This window comes from Neofelis nebulosa, chromosome 14, assembly GCF_028018385.1.
Source record: "Neofelis nebulosa isolate mNeoNeb1 chromosome 14, mNeoNeb1.pri, whole genome shotgun sequence".
Taxonomy (NCBI): Eukaryota; Metazoa; Chordata; class Mammalia; order Carnivora; family Felidae; genus Neofelis; species Neofelis nebulosa.
Genome location: NC_080795.1, coordinates 47,264,177 through 47,286,629, shown reverse-complemented (window position 1 = coordinate 47,286,629; position 22,453 = coordinate 47,264,177). Strand labels below are relative to the sequence as shown.

The following is a 22,453-nucleotide window of genomic DNA, read 5'->3' as shown; positions in this document are numbered from 1 at the left end:
ACCATCAATTAGCCCTTTATGGGGTCACCTCAGTCTGGCCTCAGAGCAACAGATGTGGAAAGGGGCGAGAGAGCAGTGTTTCCCACAGAGTGTGAGCTTGGCATTTTTCACTTTTGAGAGCTACTTGAAGATTCCTAGGTGTGACTTTCCTGGCACGGACCCAGCGATTCTTCGCTGCCTGGATCAATCCTAAAGGAGTGGCGGGTTTTGGTTTTGCATTTGTGCTTTAGGTGCAATCTTCATCATTGTCCACACGTGCACACACACCCACACTTTCATCCACGGTAAAATCTCAATCATTGTCTCCATTCTCTCTCTCTCTCTCTCTCTCTCTCTCTCTCTCTCTCTCTCTCTCTCACACACACACACACTCATCCATCGTGGTGCTTCACTCAAACTGGTGAATGGGCTGAGGATGAGGCTTGCCTTCTGCTCTCTTCCAAGGAGAGCCGCTTTGAAACAACCCACCAGGACATTAGAACAAACCCGCTTTTGTCTTATCCAGCAGATGGCGCTGTGCACCACACTCTGCTGGGCCATCTACCAGTAACATCCAGGGACTCGACAACCTCAGGGAGGTTGTTCCTCCAAAACCTGGAGTTAGGGCGAGGCTCCACTCTGATCCACTCTCCTCTCCTCTGCAATCTTATAGACATTATGCATCCACCACAGGCGTCAATGGATCCTAAAACGTATAAAAACTGCTTCCTGCTAATACATTCATTCAGGAACCTTCCAGTGAGTGTCCCCTGTGTGACAGGTGCAGTTCTCAGAGCTGGGGGTATGGGGGTGAGCGAAGCAGATGACTAAATGATGCCCACTGCCCGTGAGACGATGAAAACATACAAATAAATCTGTCACGTAACGTAATCTCAGTCATCAGTCGTACTCGGAAGAGAAAATAAGCAGGTTCTTTCAGTGGGCTGGTCTGAGAAAGCCTTTCTGTGGGGTGACAGGTGAGCAGAGGCCTGAATGATTCACAAAATGTGGCTCCAACCTCCAGGGCACCTGAGAATGACCTGAGGAGCTTTTCAGCACCCCTGAGGTGTGCTGACCTAATTGATCAGGGCCAGGGTTGGGGCGCTGGGGGTTTGAACTCTCCCAGATGGTCTTAATGTCCAGCCGGCGTTGAGAACCATTGACTCTCAATACCTCAGCAGAAAATCATGCCCCTTGGTAGAGTATTTTCCTGTAACTGAATGAAAAGGGTTCCATGATAGGACTCAGAAAGGTTTCAGCGACTCTTCTCACTGCTGCCTGACTGACATATGGCAGGCTGCATCCTGGAGGCCTTGGGTTGGGACTGGACCGGTGGTGACACTGTCCCAGGCGGCTCCCTGAAGTCCAGCCAAGCTGGGCGGCTGAGCTCGCTCGGCCAGCCAGAAAACACACCTGACCCTGCCAGGCCTCCGGGCCCGGGAATCATCTTAGAAAGGATACCTCTCCTACCCCTATGTGAGTACACTTGGGTGCCCTACCTGGGAGCAGAGGACTTTCCTACCACCTGTCTGTCTTAAGGTAGGGAGCACGCTTTCTGCTGTCCAGGTGACCACCTTAAGCTGCTTTTCCTACAACTGCACCTCTCTGACCTTGTACCTAACTCCCTGCCTCTCCGCCTACTGCTCTGGAATTCATCAAGAGTCTCAGGCTAAACTCAGAGGACAAACCAGTGGCTGCCAGAGGGAAAGGGCGTGGGGAGTGGGCAAAATGGGTGAAGGGGAGAGGGAGATACAGGCTTCCAGTTAGGGAATGAATAAGTCACAGGAATAAAAGGCACAGCATAGGGAGTAAAGTCAGTGACACTGTAAGAGCATTGTATGGTGACAGGTGGTAGCTACACTTCGGGCAAGCATAGCCTAACTTACAGCTTGTTGAATCACTATGTTATACACCCGAAACTAATGTAACTTTGCGCGTCAACTACACTCAAATAAATAAATAAATGGGGAGGGGGAAATCTTTAAGGGAAAGGGGCTCTCGGGACTAGATTCTGGAACTATTGAATGGGCCCAGGTGTGCTCTGGGAGCCTCATGGACTCCAGCCTTCAGCTGCTGACCCTGATTCTGTCTCGTTTGGGACACATGGGTCCCATCTCCACTGGTGCCCAACAGTGAGCTATCTTGGAGAGCATTTCCTTGTTTCTCTTTCAGACAAGCTGGAGGTTGTCTTTCCCACGTCTGAAATGCTGGCCAGGAATGGCTCGCCACACCCACCTTCCTGAGACTCGTGCTCCAGGGCAGATCTTGTCCTCAGACACTGAAGTGCTCAAGGAGGCAAGCGGAGGATCTAGGCTGAGAACAGACATACTAAAGAGAACCTTCGGGGCACCTGGGTGGCTCAGTCAGTTAAGCATCCGACTTCAGCCCAGGTCATGATCTCACGGCTCGTGGGTTTGAGCCCCGCTTCAGACTCTGTGCTGACAGAGGGGAGAACCCTCTGTAATGAGATCTCCATGGTATTTGTCCTGGGGCCCAAGGTCACAGTTCTCTTTTTCCTTATTTTTAATCATAGAAAATTCAAAGCAAACACAGGAGTAGAAAGAATTGTAAAGTGAAACCCCAGGGACCCCGTCATCCAGCTTCAACAGGTTGTCATCTGTCATCATAACTCTAGGAGCCGGGGATAGGGAAGTACAGTAGGTTTCAGATAACATGTCATGGTACCCATAAATATGTCAGAGGCATATCTTTAACAGATAGCATTTTCAACACGCTCACCATGCATTTATCACCCAATGCCACAGTAGTTCATATTCATATTTCCCTGTTGTCTTTTTTTATTTGTTTTTTTTTTTCAATTTTTGAGTGGGGGTGTAGAGGGAAAGAGAGAGGGGAGACTCTTAAGCAGTTCCATGCTCAATTAGGAGCCCAACACAGGACTCACTCCCACGGCCCTGGGATCATGACCTGACCCCAAATCAAGAGTTGGATGCTCAACTGACCGAGCCACCCAAGCGCCCCTCCCTATTGTCTTGAAGGTCAGTTTGCTTAAACTGAGACCAAATTGTTCCTTGATATGGGCAAATATCGTATTCATTTTCCATTTAACCCACTTCCAACTCCCCAGTTCTTGTTGGGTGAGGAGCAGGAAGTTAGGTAAGAACATTGACAGTGACTTGAGAGGTTTAGTGGAAGGCACGTGTGGGATCTGGATGAGCCTTCTCTTCCCTGCTCTCTGAGGGAAAGACAAGCTTACTTGTTATGAGCCTTAAAATTCACAGTGATCTGTTAAGTACTCATCAAAAGCAAATAAGCATTATTACATAAATCCCCAACAGTATTTCGCTATATAAAAAAAAAAGATATTAGTTAAGCTCTATTCTCTGATGTGAAAAGTCAACTGAATCACTCAGATAATTCTTAAGAAATGCATTCAATGTTTAATGGCCTTGTTCTTAAAAGAGATACCCTCCCCCACCCAGTCAAACCACTCTTCTGAGTTTAGAAGTGTTATTTAACAAAAACAAAATCCACTGTTCTTCCTTCCCTCGGTCATTAGAAGATGGTCTTTAGCTCTTGGTTAGTTTTCATTCTTTTCCCTGGAAGACGTTCCCCTTAGGAAGGGAGAGTAAATCGAAGAGTGCAGTGCGTTAACAGGGATCTAGTGGAGGGTAGAATGCTAAATTGTAACTTCTCTCTGGGCAGAAGAAGATTTTGCTATATTTTATTTATTAGGCTGACTCCTTTGTTGATACAAATCCCATGAGATGTTGTAATCTCTTAGCTATGCTTTGGAGGAAGGTTTTAGTCTCCTTCTGCTACTGTAACACATTGGTCAAACTCAGTGGCTTAAAACAACACACATTTATCACGGTATGGTTCTAGAGATCAGAAATCTGAAATGAATTTTACATCACTAAAATCAAGATGTTGGCAGGCCTGGTACTTTCTAGAAGCTCTAGCTGAAAATGCGTTCCTTGCCTCTCCCAGCTCCTAGAGTCCGCCCACATTCCCTGGCTCGTGGTCCCTTCCTCACATCACCCAGACCACTTGCTTCTGCATCACATCTCCTGCTACCCGCCCTGGTCTCCTGCCTTCCTACTATCAGGATCTTTGTGATTATGTTGGGCACCCACAGGCCATTAGGATGATCTCTCCATCTCAAAATCTTTCATTTAAACACATCTGCAAGGTCTCTTTTTTTGCCATATATAGTAACATTTACAGGTTCAGGGGATCAGGATTTGGGCATTGCTTAAGGGAAGGAACGAGCTGTTGAAAATCCAGGCCTCATAAACCACCCCAGAACTCTCTCTTCTTTTAGTCTTCTTGGGGGTGGCCAGTTGACAGTCACATACACTGTACTCTGGGAAATCCAAAGCTGGTCATTTGTTGAAGGGTAGAAATTTGTGGTCCCCGAAGCAGACAATATGCATTTTCTCCCTTGTGAATCAAAATTGTTCAAAACTGTGAGTATCCATAGACAACTATTGAGATATCATCATCAAATAGCTTCAGTCTTGGACTTGTGTGGTTTCTATGGGGTTGTGCAAACATTAGGTACATTTGCCATCCCTCTCAAATCAGGGCAGGGTCTAGGACTGCTTTGACCGTGTCCAGGCCTTAGGAGTCAGACAGCTTTCACTTCCTGTCTCCCAGAACACTGGATCTGGAGGCCTAATCTTCCAGGTAAGAAGTCCAACAACCTTGCTGGGGAGATTGCATGGAGAGGTCTGGAGGTTGCTGGGAGAGGAAGAAAGCCACAGCCTCCCAGCTATCCCTGCCAGGGCACCATTTATGTGAGCAAGCTGTCGTGGATCTTCCAGACCAGCTCGCTCCGGCTGAATACCACCGAATGACTCAGTCTACACCACAGGCAGAAGAACCACCTTATCAAGTCCTCTCTGAATTCCTGAGCTACAAAACTGTGACATACGAGAAAGAGGTTGTAGTGGTAAACCTCTAGGTTTAAGACTGTTCTGCAACAATTTGATGACCAGACAGAATTTGGTGGCCACTACTCACACACGGTGTGCTAGTCACTCTCTAGAGGGTCTAAGGGTAGAAACGGAGGGGGCAGCCATCCCCAAATCCCAATCCACAGTATCATCAGAGAGTGTAGATTTGGACCTCTCCTGTCTACATAGTGAGAAACTGATGGATTGACTCATCTCCGAAGTGAGGATCATGGCAACAAAGAGTCAGAGTTTTTTTGGAGTGACAAATGGAATAAGAAGGGTTTTGTAATCTGAGAAGGCCTATCCGGATGTCGTACTTAGTAGTGGTAGTTATAGTAACGGTGTTACAGGAGAATTAAATGGAGAATAGTCATTCTCTGCTTGTTTAATATTGTCTCCAAGGGTGGGTGTTGATAACAGGTTTAGAGCAATATGATTTTGCATCATAACTCATTTTCACTGTTGAGAAGGAAGAAAAGGACAAGGGAAGAGGAAAACAAGTTATTATTTTTTTCCTCCCAGAGAGTTTGGGACCTAGAGTGTTACTTGCTAATGTATTACGTAATTGTAGATTATGTAATTTGTGGACACATGTATTCTCTTCCTGTCCTGAGCTGACCCTCTCCTCTCTTGCTTTCTCTGATCCCCGTGCAATTTTCTGTGTATCCTGCCACTACAATAGAATGAAAATGCATTTTTCAGACCTCAGCTGAGCCTGTGACGGCTTATTTAAAACCAATTGCCCTTCAGAAGTTTGATCAAGCCTCGTATAAACAATGATTAAAGAGCTGGAGTGGAATAAGTCTGCCTCTCCAGGGAAGACAGTTCGTGCAATCAAGGCATGAACTTGAGCCCAGAAAAGAGCCAGCACATGTAGTGCCTTTGCAGACATTTCAAGTTTAGTCTGTCCATACTGAGGTCTGCAAAAGATTAGAAGCTGGAATTCTAGGCCTGTCAGGAACCAGACCCACACAGCCTCTGGGACCAGGGGCCTTTGGTCACAAGATACGGGCGCCTCTTCTCAAGCAACTGAGACAGAACATGCAAACGCGTATTTCTGTCTTGTAGGGTAAGATTCCTGGGCCGGATGTCCGTTTTCAATTTTAAAAACTGGTTTAGAATTCTCCCTGTGTTCTTAGCCATAAGAAAGGCTTTGCTCACTGTTGACTAGCCTACCCTGATGGAAAACAAACAAAATGTTAGGTTTTGAAAACAATACAAATCAGACTTCCCTGCCGGACCACCCTGTTTAAGGACAGCAGGAGAGATCCAGGTGGCTTTTCTGTGCTTGAGGTTTTCACCTTTTCACTGTGAGAGTTGCTCTGAGTACGGTTAGCACAGCTCTTGTGAGGTCAGGGTGCCATCTTCCAAAGACAGGACCCCTTATTTTGAAAGAAACCGGCTGCATCCTAGGCCAGATATTGGAAGTCGGAGACCTGAGGGCATCCCACGGCCTGGAGAGAAGGGGAAATGGCCAATACTGTGTTTCCCGGTGGTGAGCTGTGTTTGTTCAGGCGGAGAAAGGAATGAAAGTGTTCCTTTCTCCCGATAAGGTGAAATTTCTCCCGACCAAATTCCCTGACACCCAGTGATTATACCTCTGAAGCGGCCAAGCCCACAGCACACAGGAAGCAACAGTGACGTGCCCTGGAGAAGACACAGGTGCTACTGAACGGAGACGGTGAGGGCGGAAGGAGGGGGTGGAAGCTCACCCCGGGGATCCAGCGGGAGCTGGGGACGCAGGGCTGCACACGGGCCAAAAGGAAGGGATTTGGGATGAGCACACTTGACTTTGCCATTGGTGTGTGCCTTTGGCAAGTCCTCTGACGACTCTAAATTACATTCCTCATTGGGAGAATGGAGATATCGTCTATTTCATGGATTCTGGGTGAGAGTGCCTGTTGCAGGTCATGTTCACGGCACAGGACGAGGGAAGAGTGGGGCTGTTGAAACATAAGAAACCGGTGAGACTGAAGTCATCGATACAAGTTATTCCCAGCTTGGGGGCAAGGACGGGGCTTCTGTGCAAGGCTTAGGGCCTCAGTCGGGATTGCTCTGGGATCCAAGGAGCTGGTGGTGAGTGGTCCTGAGTCTCTGCGGGGTCATTAACCTCTTCAGCTGTGCCACGAGGCAGGCAGGGCCTGGGACTCCAGGCCATAACAGAGCTGACACCCACGGCAGGCTGTGCATACTCTCCGTTCTTTTTATTTTAAAAAATTGTTTTAATGTTTATTTATTTTTGAAAGAGAGACAGAGTACGAGATGGGGAGGGGCAGAGAGAGAGGGAGACACAGAATCTGAAGCAGGCTCCAGGCTCTGAGTTGTCAGCACAGAGCCCGACACAGGGTTTGAACTCATGAACCACAAGATCACGACCTAGGAGGAAGTTGGATGCTTAACTGACTGAGCCACCCTGCGGCCTCCATACCCTCAGTTCTTAATGAAGGCTTGTAGCAACCCAACTCGGCTCAATTCCAGGTTATGCCGCTTTCCCAATCTTCATGTACCCATCTGGCAAGCTTTCTTTTTTTTTTTTTTAATTTAATTTTTTAAATTTACATCCAGGTTAGTTAGCGTATAGTGCAATAATGATTTTAGGAGTAGAAGCCAGTGATTCATCCCCCACATATAACACCTAGGGCTCATCCCAACAAGTGTCCTCCTTAATGCCCCTTACCCATTTAGCCCAACCCCTCCTGCAACCCTTCCATCAACCCTCAGTTTGTTCTCTGCATTTAAGAGTCTCTTTATGTTTTGCCCCTCTCCCTGTTTTTATATTATTTTGCTTCCCTTCCCTTATTTTCATGTTTTGTATCTTCAACTCCACGTATGAATGAAGTTTAATGATATTTGTCTTTCTCTGACTAATTTCGCTTAGCATAATACCCTCCATGTTGTTGCAAATGGCAAGATTGCATTCTTTTTGACTGCCAAGTAATAGTCCATTGTGTATATATATCACGTCTTCTTTATCCTTTCATCTGTCGATGGACATTTGGGGTCTTTCCATAATTTGGCTATTGTCAATAGTGCTGCTATAAACGTTGGGGTGCGGGTGCCCCTTCGAAACAGCATACCTGTCTGCATCCCTTGGATAAATACTTAGTAGTGCAATTGCTGGGTCCTAGGGTAGTTCTATTTTTAACTGTTTGAGGAACCTCCATACTGTTTTCCAGAGTGGCTGCACCAGTCTGCATTCCCACCAGCAATCCATCTGGCAAGGTTTCACCCATGAAGACTCACCCACTCTGATGAAAGTTGGACTTTAAATGAATATTTGGAAAGGGATTAGGTGGCAGGTCTTCATTTCCCATTCCTTTTTTGCAGCTGGTATTCCAAGTCACCAGTCACCAAAATAAACCTGCTTTTTTACTTTAAGCCAAAAATTTCTGTTGATAGACTGATGGTGTACAAATGGTGACCTTTCTGGATTGCAGAATTCTTTGAATACATTATTTATTAGCTCACAGGTCCTGGATAGAGTTGTAAGATAGATGTTGAGAAGGCCAAAGAAGAAAATGCTAAAGGAAATTCTATTTGTGATAGGAGCTTCACAGGATTTCTAAATATGTTGTGAAACCTATATTTCGGCGTCTGCCTCCGCAATGGCCATGGATGTTAGGGTGAACAAGTAAACAACTTGGCTTCACTTTTATCATTTTGGGGAAGTCTAGCTTATTCAGGGGGGAAAAGGGCAAATAGCAAGGAATAGTATCTTTGCAATAATGCCTTTTCCAAATGTTTTGCATTTGCTCACCCATGAGATAATCGTGACAACCTCGTGATGGAGCAGGAGTTAGGTATGGTGTCAACATTGACACCTGGGGGAACAAAGTCAGAGAGCTGTCTCTCTAGGGCCCTGGCAGAGGTCACAATGATAGTGACAGAGAAGGGTTGGAGCCAAGGTTTCCTGTCGGCCTATCTCTTACTGATGAAAGTTTTAAAAATGTTCTTTCTTTTATTATAAAAGTAATACAGGGGCGCCTGGGTGGCTCAGTCTGTTGGGCGTCCGACTTCAGCTCAGGTCATGATCTCACGGCCGATGGGTTCGAGCCCCGCATCGGGCTCTGTGCTGACAGCTCAGAGCCTGGAGCCGGCTTCGGATTCTGTGTCTCCCTCTCTCTCTGCCCCTCCCCTGCTCGCACTCTGTCTCTCTCTCTCTCTCTCTCTCTCTCTCTCTCAAAATAAATAAGCATTAAAAAAAATAAAATAAAAGTAATACGTACTCATGAAAAAATTAGAAAATAGAGAAAATTAGAGAACAAAAATTACTCCTAATTCTACCACTCCAACACCATTATTGTTAACATCTTCCCCTCTACATGCTCAGGTGTGTAGTGAGTACCTGCTCTTAGCAATCTTACACTAATTGAACTGTCATACAGATCCTTGCTTGGCATTCAGAGAGACAAGTGGCTGTCCACCCAGTATGAGCTGAGCGGCACCAAAAGAGAGCCAGTTGTGCCCACTCCCTTCTTCTGGGACCATTATTAAGTCACTTCTTAGGCCAAGTAATCATGTCTCCAAAAAGCAGGTCCCTATTTGTTGCAATTAGGTCTTAGGAGATGAGTAACCCATTAGCATCCGTGAACAGAGACCGGTTTCTCAGATTAACTGGCTCAGAACAAGACTCTGATGGAAGGGAAGGATGGGTAATTGTTTGGTTTTTTAACAAATTAAATGCATTATTTACTTGTTTATTTTATTTTTATTTATTTTTATTTTTTAAATTTACATCCAAGTTAGTTAGCATATAGTGCAGCAATGATTTCAGGAGTAGATTCCTTAATGCCCCTTCCCCATTTAGCCCACCCCCCATCCCACCACCCCTCCAGAAACCCTCTGTTTGTTCCATATTTAAATTTTTTTTTCAACTTTTTTAAATTTATTTTTGGGACAGAGAGAGAGACAGAGCATGAACGGGGGAGGGGCAGAGAGAGAGGGAGACACAGAATCGGAAACAGGCTCCAGGCTCCGAGCCATCGGCCCAGAGCCTGACGCGGGGCTCGAACTCAGGGACCGCGAGATCGTGACCTGGCTGAAGTCGGACGCTTAACCGACTGCGCCACCCAGGTTCCCCTGTTTGTTCCATATTTAAGAGTCTCTTATGTTGTGTCCCCCTCCCTGTTTTTATATTGTTTTTGCTTCCCTTCCCTTGTGTTCATCTGTTCTGTGTCTTAAAGTCCTCGTATGAGTGAAGTCATAGGATTTTTGTCTTCCTCTGACTAATTTCACTTAGCACGATACCCTCCAGTTCCATCCACGTAGCAAATGGCAAGATTTCATTCTTTTTGATTGCCGAGTAATACTCCATTATACATACACCACATCCTCTTTATCCATTCTTCGGTCAATGGACATTTGGGCTCTTTCCATCCTTTGGCTATTGTTGATAGTGCTGCTATCAACATGGGGGTGCATGTGCCCCTTTGAAACAGCACACCTGTAGGATGGGTAATTGTTAAAACTAGTGTGAGGAGTGTTTTCAAAGCTATAACAGGGGCGGGTGGTCTCTCTGGTCGATGACACCTGACATTCTACTGCTGCTGTCATCGTCATATGACAGGACAGATGGTTTTCCAAAGATGGAGATATCTATCTCATACAGCATGTCCTTCTTACAGTGCGACTGACACCCAGTCACTGAGAGGTAGAGTCTGTTTTCCTTTCCCTTGACTCTAGGCACGAGCCTGTGACTGTGCTGACTACTGGGGAATGGCAGAAGTGAAACTGTGTGACTTAGGCTGCTAGATCCCAAGAAGGGTAAAGCTTCCACTTGGTGCTTGTCTTTCTCTCTCTTCTTCCCTTCCCCGCCATCTTCTCAATGTTCACTTCTGGAATCCAGCCACCATGCAGTGAGGAAGCCAAGACTAGTCCAAGTAGAGGGATCACATGGAGAGGAACTGAGACCTTCGGCCAACAGGCAGCACCGACCACCAGACACGCAAGTGAACGAGCCTTCAGAGGATCCCAGCTCTCAGCCTTCAAGGCTTCCAGCTGAGGCCCAGCACTGCAGAGCAGACACAACAAGTTATCTCCATTCTGCCTCGGCTGGATTTCTGACCCACAGAATCCATAAGCGTGATGGGTAGCTGTTTATGCCACCGAATTGAGGGGGTAACTGTTACATAGCCATAGTACTGGCACATGCATCTAAATGAAGAAAGACACCTACCCAAGGAATCAGATGCTCGCTTTGTAGAAACGTATCAGTGGCTTCTGACCCTCATGCTATAAACCCTGCAATCTAAGGGCGAAGACAAATGCCCCGCCCAAGTTCACCTTCCTTGCATCTTTACTTGACTAATTCTCCACTTCACCCCTTCCCCAGGTCAGAGGTGCTCTAGCCAAGGTTATCTGGGGACCATATGGCTCCTGTAGAATCCACCTTTTATCTCTCTCCTTCTAGTGTCTCCTCAGTGTGGAGGATGATAGAAATTTGGAGGAATGGGACACACAGGCTTGTACGAGGGGCAGCATGTCAGAGGTTAAGATGTACAGTCTTTAGACACATGCTCCCAAGAGTGTGTGGTCGCTGTCATGTCTAATATTTGTAACCCAGCCCAAAGTAGTGCGTGTTCAAGATTTTTTAAAAAATCCAAGTCATGCAGAGAGTGAGAAGTAAACGTTTTCCTATCCCCTCTTCCCACGCCAGCAGTGGGCACGATTAGCCCTGGGTGGGACAGTGCTAGCACTGGGAACCATACCCGCTCGCTTCGAATCCCTGCTTTGTGAGGGGACTAGCTACGTGACTTGGGCCCCAGTTCCCTCATGTGTACAATGGGGGCAACTTATCCCCTAAGTCGTGAGTTGCTGTGAGAGTTACACGAGCTAATAGAAGTAAAGCACTTAGAACAGGGTCTGACGCACACAGTCCTACTCGGGATTAATCATTCCTACCATTACTGCTGCTGTTAGTATTATCATCATTCCTCGTAGGGTTTTCTGTAGCGTTAATGGGTTCAGGAGATGGAAGATATTGGGAGGAACCTAGAGTTAGGGAGAAGGACTCCCAGACCATAGGGTGGCCGCTGCGGAATGTAGTGAACACCCTCCACGTCGCCTCACTGCAGCCCCTTCAAGGCTGGCTAAGCCCTGGACGCCTCCGCCAGTGTCTCTAACCACACTTTCTAGTTGATGGTAGAGTAAGAGGCTAAAATGTTGCTACAGGAAAGGAGGGAGGCCCAAGCTGGCCCCATCCCGACAGTTTGGGAATCCTGAGAGGTTGTGAGATGAAAATGTATTCACCCGGCCCTTTTAAGCAAGGACTCCCTCCGGCTTTCATCTTTGGAATTCTGTGAGGTTGTCACACATCTGGTGCCTCCTGCCCCTACCCACATGGTTGTTGGAGGTGAGTGTTGCACGTGTAGGCATTTGGTAAATGTCGCCAAATGAATGTGCCTGTGATCTGTTCCCAAGTACCTGGCAGAGAGGGCAGAGTCTTCGGTTTTCTCCATGTAAGAGGCCTCAAGGGGCAGTCAGCCTGGGCCCACTGATAGATAAGTAATCTCATCTCTTGAGTGGAGCATGGTTCGGGACCCAGAAATTTTCTTTTCTGTATCAGTTTGGATGCTTTTGGTAGCAAACAATAGAAAAACCTGACCAAAAGTAGCTTCCATATGAAGAAAAACTAACTATTTCACCTGACCAGACGCAGAGGGAGGGAGGCCCTGGGCTGCTAGCTCTGGGACTGACAAGGGCATCAGGAACTCAGGAGATTTTTCACCAAGGAAAACTTTCCCATGGTGCATCCCCTTCCCTCCGATTTTATCTTACATCTCATTGGTCAGAGGTGTGTCACATGACCATGCCCAACCCAGTCATTGGCAAGAGGAGTGGAGTTACTATGATTGTCTCAGACTAATTGGCATTCATCTGAAGACCTGTCCAAACGGGCAGGCGTGGGGAAACAGGGCAGAAAGGCGTGCTGCAGACAAGTAGTGGATGACTTCGCTTTCTTATTCCAGAAAGCTCTCTTCAGGGGCACATGCAATTTAACAAGATAATATTCAACAGGATTAAGTGATGAGGATGGAGAAAACAAAAACGGAAACAAGGATACAGAAGATGAAGACTGAAATACTATCGAGTAAAAAAATGCATGCCACAACATCCTCTAGGCTTGCTAAGTGTAGGCCATGCATGTGGGTTCAGTAGTCAATGCCAGGAGGGTTTGCCTAAAGTTGCAAATGGCGGCTTGTGGGCCAAATGTGGCCCACTGATATGTTGTTTGGGTCCTTCCAGCACTATTTGTTCATGTTTCAGTTGGATGGTCGCCAACCTTAACAAATTGAGACATTTCATATTGTTCGAAAGCATTTCTGGCTTCTCTTTAAAAAAAACAATCAGAAGATATGGAAGGTACAACAATGCTGGGCCTGCCTTCCCAGATGGCAGCATCAGCTGGAGCTGACAGCTCCCCTCTGAAGGACACACGTGCTCTCAGTTCTCACGTGGCCCACCCAGCCCACGCTCCTCATGGGAAATGCCCCATGGGCCTTCAAGTGCGTGAGCCCAGAGTTCGTTGACAGGGTCCCTAGGATAGTAGCCAACCAGTTCCTCAGGAGAATGTGGGTATCCCAACCCTAAGCCTGGACGTCACACAGGGACCATTGGGATGGGATGAGCTCCCCCACCTCACCTCACTGCAGAGCCCTGGAAAACTCTCACAGACTGTTTCTTATTAAGGCTTTCTACACAAACCAGGGGGCAAAGATGGGGGTGGGGGGCACACGGACAGATAAGGAGAGGGGCAGGGACGCGTTCCACCACGTAGGGATAACTTTCCAAAAGAAAGCTTCCAAAGGTGCTTCCCGTTTGAAGAGGGCTGGACTGAGGGCAGAAGAAGAATCTGTCTCAATAATTTTGAGATTAAAGGGAATAGGAAGAGGTTTGGCATGAAGACCGGATTTGGAGAATGATTCTCACTGTAGAACAGTTTTACAATCTGTCTCTATTTGGAACCTCTGATAGTTCCCTCCAGAGTTAAAGAGGGCTTAGATTCTAAGGCAAGAATTTTTCAGTCATGTTACTGCAAATGTGAAACTCTTTCTCCAGAAACAAGTAAAGAGGTCCCCAAGCAGATGCGCACACAGATGGGGCTTATCTGATTTCCTGTCCATCCATGCCCACACACTGCAGGCTCTCTGGAAAGGTTAGATAATGACAGTGACTCAAGAAGCCAAGAATGTGAATTATGTGACATGCAGCCCGGATCTGGCCCATATATGGTTATTGTTCAACCCACCAGAGCAGCCTGGAAATGAGCCGCCATGTTGCTTTTTTTTTTTTTTTTAAGTTTATTTATTTTTGAGACAGAGAGAGACAGAGCATGAACGGGGGAGGGGCAGAGAGAGAGGGAGACACAGAATCGGAAGCAGGCTCCAGGCTCTGAGCCATCAGCCCAGAGCCCGACGCGGGGCTCGAACTCACGGACCGCGAGATCGTGACCTGAGCTGAAGTCGGACGCTCAACCGACTGAGCCACCCAGGCACCCCCATCTTGCTTTTAAAAAGGGGGAGTTGTGCAACACATTTGTGTCTGTGTAATAAACAGTTTGTTGGAGAGAGACGCAGAGAGATAGAGACAGACAAGAGAGATTAGACCGAACCAAAAACCTGCTTTTGACTCCCTGCAGCATGCACGCACCGCGTTACCACTTACCCCCCAATCTGTGCTACCTGGTCTCCATCAGAATGGTAAAGGCCTGCAGTGGAACCAAAGCAGGAAACCAGAGCTAGGACGTTAGCTAAAGCAACTGGAAATCCATTATAGCATTATATGCTTCACTGAGCTCTTTAACCACAGAGAAGCAAGCACAGGATCTACCGCCATGATGTGACAAGTGGGGACAGCTGCTGTCCACCTAGACCTCGAGGGCAGGGAGACCAGGGCCTGAACTGCTGCCGGGATCTAGCGGGTCAAGGAGAGGAAAGAACAGAGACACTCAGAAGAGCTTAAGTGGATGTGGCCACACTCATTTTAGCAAGATTCGGCCAGGATTGAGCCCCTTGAGGAAGAGGAAAAGCTCACATCGTGTGGAGATAGCAGACGACCAGAGACCTGGGGCTCTGGAGGGAGACAGCTTGGCTTTGAAACATGGCTTTGCCCTGTATGATCTTGTACCACCCATTTGGCCACCCTTTGCCTCGGTTTCCCTACCTTTGAAATGGGCGTGAGACTAGCCCCTTAGAGGAACAACGAAGAATTGTTATGAAGACAAAATGAGATTATATAGGTAAATCTGGACCCAGTGCTGGACACAGAGTACTCATATAATGTTGGTTTATTCCTAGCCCCCTCCCAAAAAATCTGACTGAAATTGCCATATAAAATACAAAATTTATCCCTGACTACATTCAGAAAAAAACAAGAGGTCAAATGAGGGAATACCCTTGACGTAGCTTGATAGACTGCAACTCAAATTTCAGAGTTCACTAATGCGATTTCAAAGAGGCCTAGCATTTTTCAGCAGCGGAGGGAAAAATCAAGTTAGAAAGCGTTCATTCCACTTCCACCGTGTGCCTATCACTACAGGGGGAAAAGGGTAGAATAATAATTACACAATTAGTACCGATTTGCATACCAAGTACTGCCTACGAATGATCTGTGTTCTACGCTATCCTTCAAGCTCGAGATCATCCCTACTTTAAAAATGAGGAAATGGCGACACAGAGAGGTTAGGCAACTTGGCTAAGGTCACACGATCTGGGATTGGAACTCGGGTCTGCGGGCTGCCACTGGTGAGGGTGATGTTAATTACCGAGTGCCTTCTGGATGCCAGGCAATGTGCCGACCTCTCCTTCCATTGCTTCGTTTACTCTTTTCACACCGCTGCAGTGGGGCAGGTATTCGGGACAACTATTATGCCCATTGTACAGGTGGGGAAAGATTAAGTGACGAAGGGTCACAGTCACATAGAGGAAGTGTCAGGTGTCTGCCCTAGGTCACGGTGGCCCAAAGCCCAAGCACTTACCTGTCGCCATACCGCATCCTCTGTCTCGACAACAGCAAGAGGCGCAACCGGTCACAACACAAAACTCTGCATAATTACAAGGGCCCTCGGTTTGTGTGAACAGCCTGACTTTGGGAAGAGATTTTAATTTTTTTCTCAGCACTACAAATGGTTATTAGCAAACACTCTCTCCTAGGAAGATGTATTCAACGTGCCTGCCAAGGAGGTCGTTCTCAACCTCTCATGGTGACCTAATAAACTCAAGGTCATGGGAAACCTCGTCTCTAAGAACATGTGGCTGAAAGAACAGGAGGTACTAAAGTAGCTTGGATGTAGCTTGAACTTTACCGAGAGAACACTTGAGTGATTTTATATGAACTAATTACAAGACCTAAGAGCATCCTGAGGGGTGCCAGCCTTATTTATAATTAACGCAGGTAAGTCTATGATTTGTGAGTCCTATCTTTTATGGACAGCATCAGTGAATCATCCTCCAACTACACAGCTTTTCTCCACAGACCCAGGGGAAAGGGAATTGTCAACAACCGGGGTTTTCACCCCACCTCTTCCACACCCCTTCTTCTTATCAATCCCCAACCCTTGTTTTTTAAGAAATCAAAACACTTTTTACTTCTATAAAGAGAAAGGTATGATTGACCCCCTAATGTGTGCTCTCCGATATGATAGTCACAAGCTACATGTGGCTAGTAAAGTATAAGTTAGTTAAAATTGAGCAAACTTGAAAATTCAGCCTATCAGCCACACTAGCCACAAAATTGAGCAAACTTGAAAATTCAGCCTATCAGCCACACTAGCCACATTTCAAATGCTTCATAGCCATCCGTGGCCAGTGACGCTCGCTATGGACAGCGAAGATCTAGAACATTCCCATCGCGCAGGAAGCTCTATTGAATAGTCCTGATCTACAAGCTCCAATGTGAGGCGTAGGGCTTCTCCTCGGGTGACTGTTTTTGCTTGGGCTTCCCCGGAAGCAGACTGGGGGGCAAGTAGTTTATCTGAGAAGTACAGGGAGCGCCGGCAGGGAAGCGACCCAGAGAGAGGGGCAGGCAGCGAATCACCTGCTTAAATGTGTGGCGGAACTGAGAGATGGTGTAAAATAACACATCTCCAGATTATCCTTTCCAAAGAGAGGGGGCTGGGGCATTTGTACACCACTCCAGAGAACTGCTTCCGAGGCTCAGAGTTTCCTAACGCTTTTTTTTTTTTTAAGGAAAAATTCCATAATGTTTGTTTCTTTTTGAGAGACAGAGAGAGTCAAAGCGTGAGTGGGGGAGGGGCAGACAGAGAAGGAGGCACAGAATCTGAAGCAGGCTCCAGGCTCTGAGCTGTCAGCACAGAGCCCAACATGGGGCTTGAACTCACAAACTGTGAGATCATAACTTGAGCTGAAGTCGCACGTTTAACTGACTGAGCCACCCAGAAGCCCCGTTTGCTAGCACTTCTGATCTACGTGCAGGTGGGCAGAGATTTCGGAGGTTGGGCAGGGGTGGGAGGTGAAGCCCCTAAGTTCAGAGGCAGAGACTTGCAGTGGATGTTAACAAGAGCCCCCAAATTCTGAGAGATAATGGATGTGGCACAACACTGACTGCTATACGAATGCTTAAGGGTCACGTCCTTCCCAGAATTTTGCCTAGAACATTACATCCATGACACTTCCCTAATGTTGGCACTGAAGGTCTCACATCCTGGGAAATTCCTCAGTCCCAGGAAAACTGGGACAGTTGGTGCCTTAGTCCATTCAGGCTGCTCGAACAAAATACCACAGCCTGGGTGGCTTATACACAACAGAAACTTCTCATAATTTTATTTTTATTTTTAAAATTTTTTTTTCAAATGTATTTTGTTTTTTAATTTTTTTTTTTTTTTAACGTTTATTTATTTTAGAGACAGAGCACAAGCAGGGTCAGGGCAGAGCGAGAGGGAGACAGAATCTGAAACAGGCTCCAGGCTCTGAGCTGTCAGCGCAGAGCCCGACGCGGGGCTTGAACTCACGGACCGTGAGATCATGACCTGAGCCGAAGCCGGAGGCTCAACCGACTGAGCCACCCAAGGCGCCCCAAACTTCTCATAATTTTAGAAGCTGAAAGCCCAAGACCAGGGTGGCAGCATGGTCAGGTGAGGGCCCTCTTCCAGGTCACAGACTTCTTGTATCCTCACATGGCACAAGGGGGCTTGGGAGCTCTCTCGTCGGGTCTCTTTTATAAGAACACTAGTTGCATTCGTGAGGGTGCTAGTCTCATGGCCTAAGTACCTCCCAAAGGCCCCACCTCCAAATACCATCTCATTGCAGATTAGGATTTCAACATATCAATTTGGGGGTAACACAACCTATCAGACCATAGCACTTGTCACCCCAAATTTAGCAGACGCGATTGAATGGTGGCAGGGTGTTCAGGAAGAGGGGGGAATCAAGAATGAACGACCCGTTTCAGATCTGATTAACCGTGGGGGCTGCCAGCACCTGTGAAAAGGAACAAAGGGGAAGCTGGTTTTGAAGATACGATGGTGCCATCAGTTTGGGACAGATGGCATGGGAGGTGTCTTTGGGACATATAGGTAGAGGAAACTGGGCGTGGTGAACGTCACCCTGGGAAAGAAATAGCTCCATCTGCTATGACCAGGAATCCTTCCTGATGAGCACTTTGCTTTCCTTTGATCCCAAACCACATATTTGTCTAGAATACCAATTTAAAACTTTGTGACCGTCGCCTGAAATGGTTTTGAAGGCCACTCTGGCACTCAGAAAGCAGTATGCCATGAATGTCTAGGATTTGTTCCTCGCTGCGGCCGTCTGTCACCTAGCAGGGGACAGGCAGGGATCTGAGCGCAGGGAAGGTCTGATGGCCACTGTCAGTAAAGTGGCAAATACAAGTGTCCTTGCATGAGGGAACCACACCAGGTGGTGGGAGGTTGTGCCCACGGCCAAAGGGTGGGATGGGAGCGGATACCTGGGAGGTGGGAGGAAGGCTCTACGAGCAGGGAGGGCTTGGAGAAAAAGAATGAAAATCGTTTGGTACCAAGCTTGGCAGGTATATGAGAGGCCTTAACACTCAAGCCCCCCCCTTCACTGACTTGCCCAAGACAGACTCTGGTGGCTCTGGTTAACCTCCCCTCTCCCCCCCGCCTCCCACCCCCTTTGCTTTGATACATTTTCTCCATGGTAACTGCTCCCGTTTTCTAACAACTCTGACCTTCTTTGTTTGGCTTTCTGGGCCCCCTTAAACCAGCCAGGGCGATACACTCGTTGTTGTTAACACAGTAGATCACCTTCTACCGCTTCACACTTAACTACCTTGCTTGATCCCCACAGTCACCCGGCAGACGAGGACTTTCGTTGCCATCTCCGTTTTTACGAACGATGAAATTGAAGCACAGAGAGATTTAGGCAACTTGCCAGAGTCACTTAGCTGGCAAGTGGTAGAGCTGGTGTGTGACCAACATGATGCCAGTGACTAGGCAGCTGGAGAGAGGTGTCCCAGCGCGGGCCCTCAGCCCTGCAGCCCTCTCCTTCCCAGCCTGCAGATCCCGGAGAACAGCCTCTGCCCTCCCACTGCACAGCTCCGCTTCCCTAGCTCTAGCTGATGCCCGCGGTCCCCTGCCTTTCCCACCGCTCTCCTGGGCTCCTTCTTCATCCCACATTTATTTTATCTTATTTTTAAGTTTATCTATTTGAGAGAGAGAGAGATACGGTGCCTGGGGGGGGGGGGGGGGGAGGAGAGGAGGGAGGGGGTTGGGCAGAGAGAGAAAGGGAGAGAGAGAATCCCAAGCAGGCTCCACCCTGTCAGTGTACAGCCCAACGTGAGGCTCAAGCCCGTGAACCATGAGCTCACAGCCAGAGCCGAAATCAAGAGTCAGACGCTTAATCCCAGACGCACCTCACCCCACAATATCGTATTAATGATTGAACAGATCAATGCCTTTACTCCTCTCCTTCAGAAAGCATAGTCCTTTTTAGGCAGCTATGTACTGTGCTACATCCTAACCTGGGTTGGGAGTCAGGGACCTGAATTTGACACAAAGCATTGTCTTTTTTCTGTGTGTTTCTGGTTGCTTCCCATCATTGGGTCCCCCTGGCTTCCCACATCTAAACAATTAGTTGTTAACTTGGTTGGTGTTCTTCGGCACAGACAAAGGGATATCAGAACCATGGGGTGTAGGGGGTTCGGGACTGCTTCTAGCTGTGTCGTTCAGGCTGTCCTTGGTCACCTTTATCAAAATGCATGTGCCCTGTGTTGCCTTTCCCCCAGACCTCTGCCTTCTAGATGACAGAAAGCAAACCTGACAGGTACCTCCCCCAACCCTCTGTGATTCCAAATGTGACCCCCCCCCCCAACCCTACCCCCAGTTAGAATCACCGCTTTAGAAGGGTTCCTCCTCCTGATCGAAGTGTGTTTCATCCTGTTAGAGGGCTGGGTGGAAAAAAAGACTGTGAATCGCTCATGGTTCCAGATGATCTTTCAGATCCATGGCAGTGCTTACACTCCACAAGACTATGATTCTGATAAAACGCTAGTGTGAACACCTAAGTCACCTCCCTGTGGTTTATGCCGCAGGGCAGAGGAAAAGATAATTAGCCTCAAAACACAATGGAAGGGGTGGAGTAGTGGAGGCGGGGCCGATAAGCCAGTCGGTCACACTGTGAGGCACAGAAATGTTCGGCATAGTAGGTCATCAAGAACTGCCCTGGGTTGTCTGGGGGAGATGGGGAGGCTCACCCCTGTAGAGGGAGGTCTCAAGACTCACATGAGAACTCCAAGCTGCTCTGTCCTAGGAACTCTGCTCAGTTAAATCTCTGCAGAAGGGGCTGTCTACTCTATTCCTCACATCACTGATGAAATCTGTCTGTCCTGTTCTCAGTGCTATGGGTTAAGTCAACATAAGCATTTACTGAGCCTAGGATTGGGGCCAGATGGGGAGCAGGGGAGGAGGGGGCAAAACCCAAATAAGCTTTAGGCTCTGCTCTCAGGAGGTCTCAGTCCAGCCTCCTCCCTTAATAAGGGGAGAAGGAGAAGCTTGGGGAACGAACTAAAAATAAGGCCCTATCCTCATTTATTCATTCACAAGATTCTTCCGGGTGATGAGCACACCTGGAGTGCTGACAGTTTTCTGAAGGGAGTGAGGCCAGGGTGTTGTCCTCTGCCCCACGCCAGGCCTTCCCTGCTTCCCCCAGGCCTGGCGGATGGTCCATTCCAGTCCACCGGCCCAGGCGATGACCCACTTCCCGGGCGTTTGGACAGTTGTGCTCAGACCTGAATTCTTCCAGCTCCCCTGGAAACTCAGAATCTGGGCTGCCATCCCCACGAAAAGATAAACACACCAGCTTCACGCTTCTGCCTAAATGATATTTCTACAAAATTTCTAACACAACAGGGTTTTTCTATTACCATAGTAACTCCTGCGTGTGAACAGCAGACTCCAGAGAGAAGAGAATAAAAATGCAGAGGAACCCAGGCTTCAAAATGGTACCTGGGGAAAGGGGCAGGCAGGTGAGGCTGGCCAGCCACAGGCCTGGCCCTGCGGGGGAGCCTGTGGTCTCCATCTGGCCTGATCCAGGCCGTCAGGGCCGGAGGGATCTGTGATTCCTTTTGCAGCTATTTTTGCCCATAAGTTACAGTATCTGGAGGCCCAAGGACACTGACATTGCCCTGGTTTTCATTTGGTTGACACAGGACTTTCTTCTTCTTTCTATTCTTTTCTTTTTCTTTTCGTTTCGTTTCTTTTCTCTTTTCTTGCTTGCTTGCTTTCTTGCTTGCGTTCTTTCTTTCTTAGGAGATCTAGGGGAAGATACTTTTGTTTGCACATGGTGTCATTCTGTGGCATAGTTTGAAAGAGACAGGATGCAAACAAGGCTGAACACGATATGGGTACGGAATCAAAGAGCCGGAAAGGAAGAGCTGCCATGCCCCAAAGCTGAAAGTGCTCTGTCCCCCCTCACCAGGGTGGCCGGCCCTTTGGTCTTTGTCCCTTCTGGGTCACAAGGCCATGGGTACAAAGAGCCTCCATTCACGCTTCCCCAACAAGAGCGACAAGCCAGCAGTATCTCCCGTCTCCGAGTTAGGCAGGGTATTATAAGGTCCATCTGCCCATCAAACATTCCAGGTCTACAGGAAGTGGCCTACAGCCTGAGTTGAGGGGAAATGGATAAAGACAATGGCATAACTGACGTCATGCAGGCAAACTGCTGACCACAGTGCCTAGACTTGGAGCTAACAGGTTTGCCGCTTTAAAATATGCAGCGGGAGGATTGTTCCCAGGGTCCCTGCATCTGAGAAGCAGTGGGCTTCCTCCTAGGGTCACAGTTTGTGAAACAGGTCCTGATTCCTGAGACAAGAATTATCGTTGAACTTTTGGAGAATGTTGCCTCCGCGCGTGTGTGTGTGTATGACTCAGATACACAGACACAAACTTTTCAAAACGCTTAAATCTCTAAGTAGCGTAGATGGTGACACTCCTCTGTGTTACGCATTCCTCTAGACACCAGGGCGGGAAACACGTCAAGGACTTAAGTTTCAGTAACAACAGACCACGGAGCACTAGGAACGCGCCGTGTCTCATCGCCGGGCCTTCACAGGCGCTGGCC

General features: G+C 47.8%; 1 long non-coding RNA gene across 5 annotated transcripts in view; it reads left to right on the top strand.

Annotated features, from left to right (window-relative positions):
- Nucleotides 1-22,453, top strand: part of LOC131494384 (uncharacterized) — an 86,474-nt gene that overhangs the window by 4,074 nt on the left and 59,947 nt on the right. For 3 of the 5 annotated variants that reach the window (XR_009253363.1, XR_009253366.1, XR_009253368.1), the window contains exons 2-3: nt 509-760; nt 6,452-6,579. The exons of 1 other annotated variant lie outside the window; for it this stretch is intronic. This is a non-coding gene — a long non-coding RNA (uncharacterized LOC131494384). The remainder of the gene's footprint in view (nt 1-508; nt 761-6,451; nt 6,580-22,453) is intronic. One more of the 5 variants, XR_009253365.1, reaches the window with a different exon arrangement.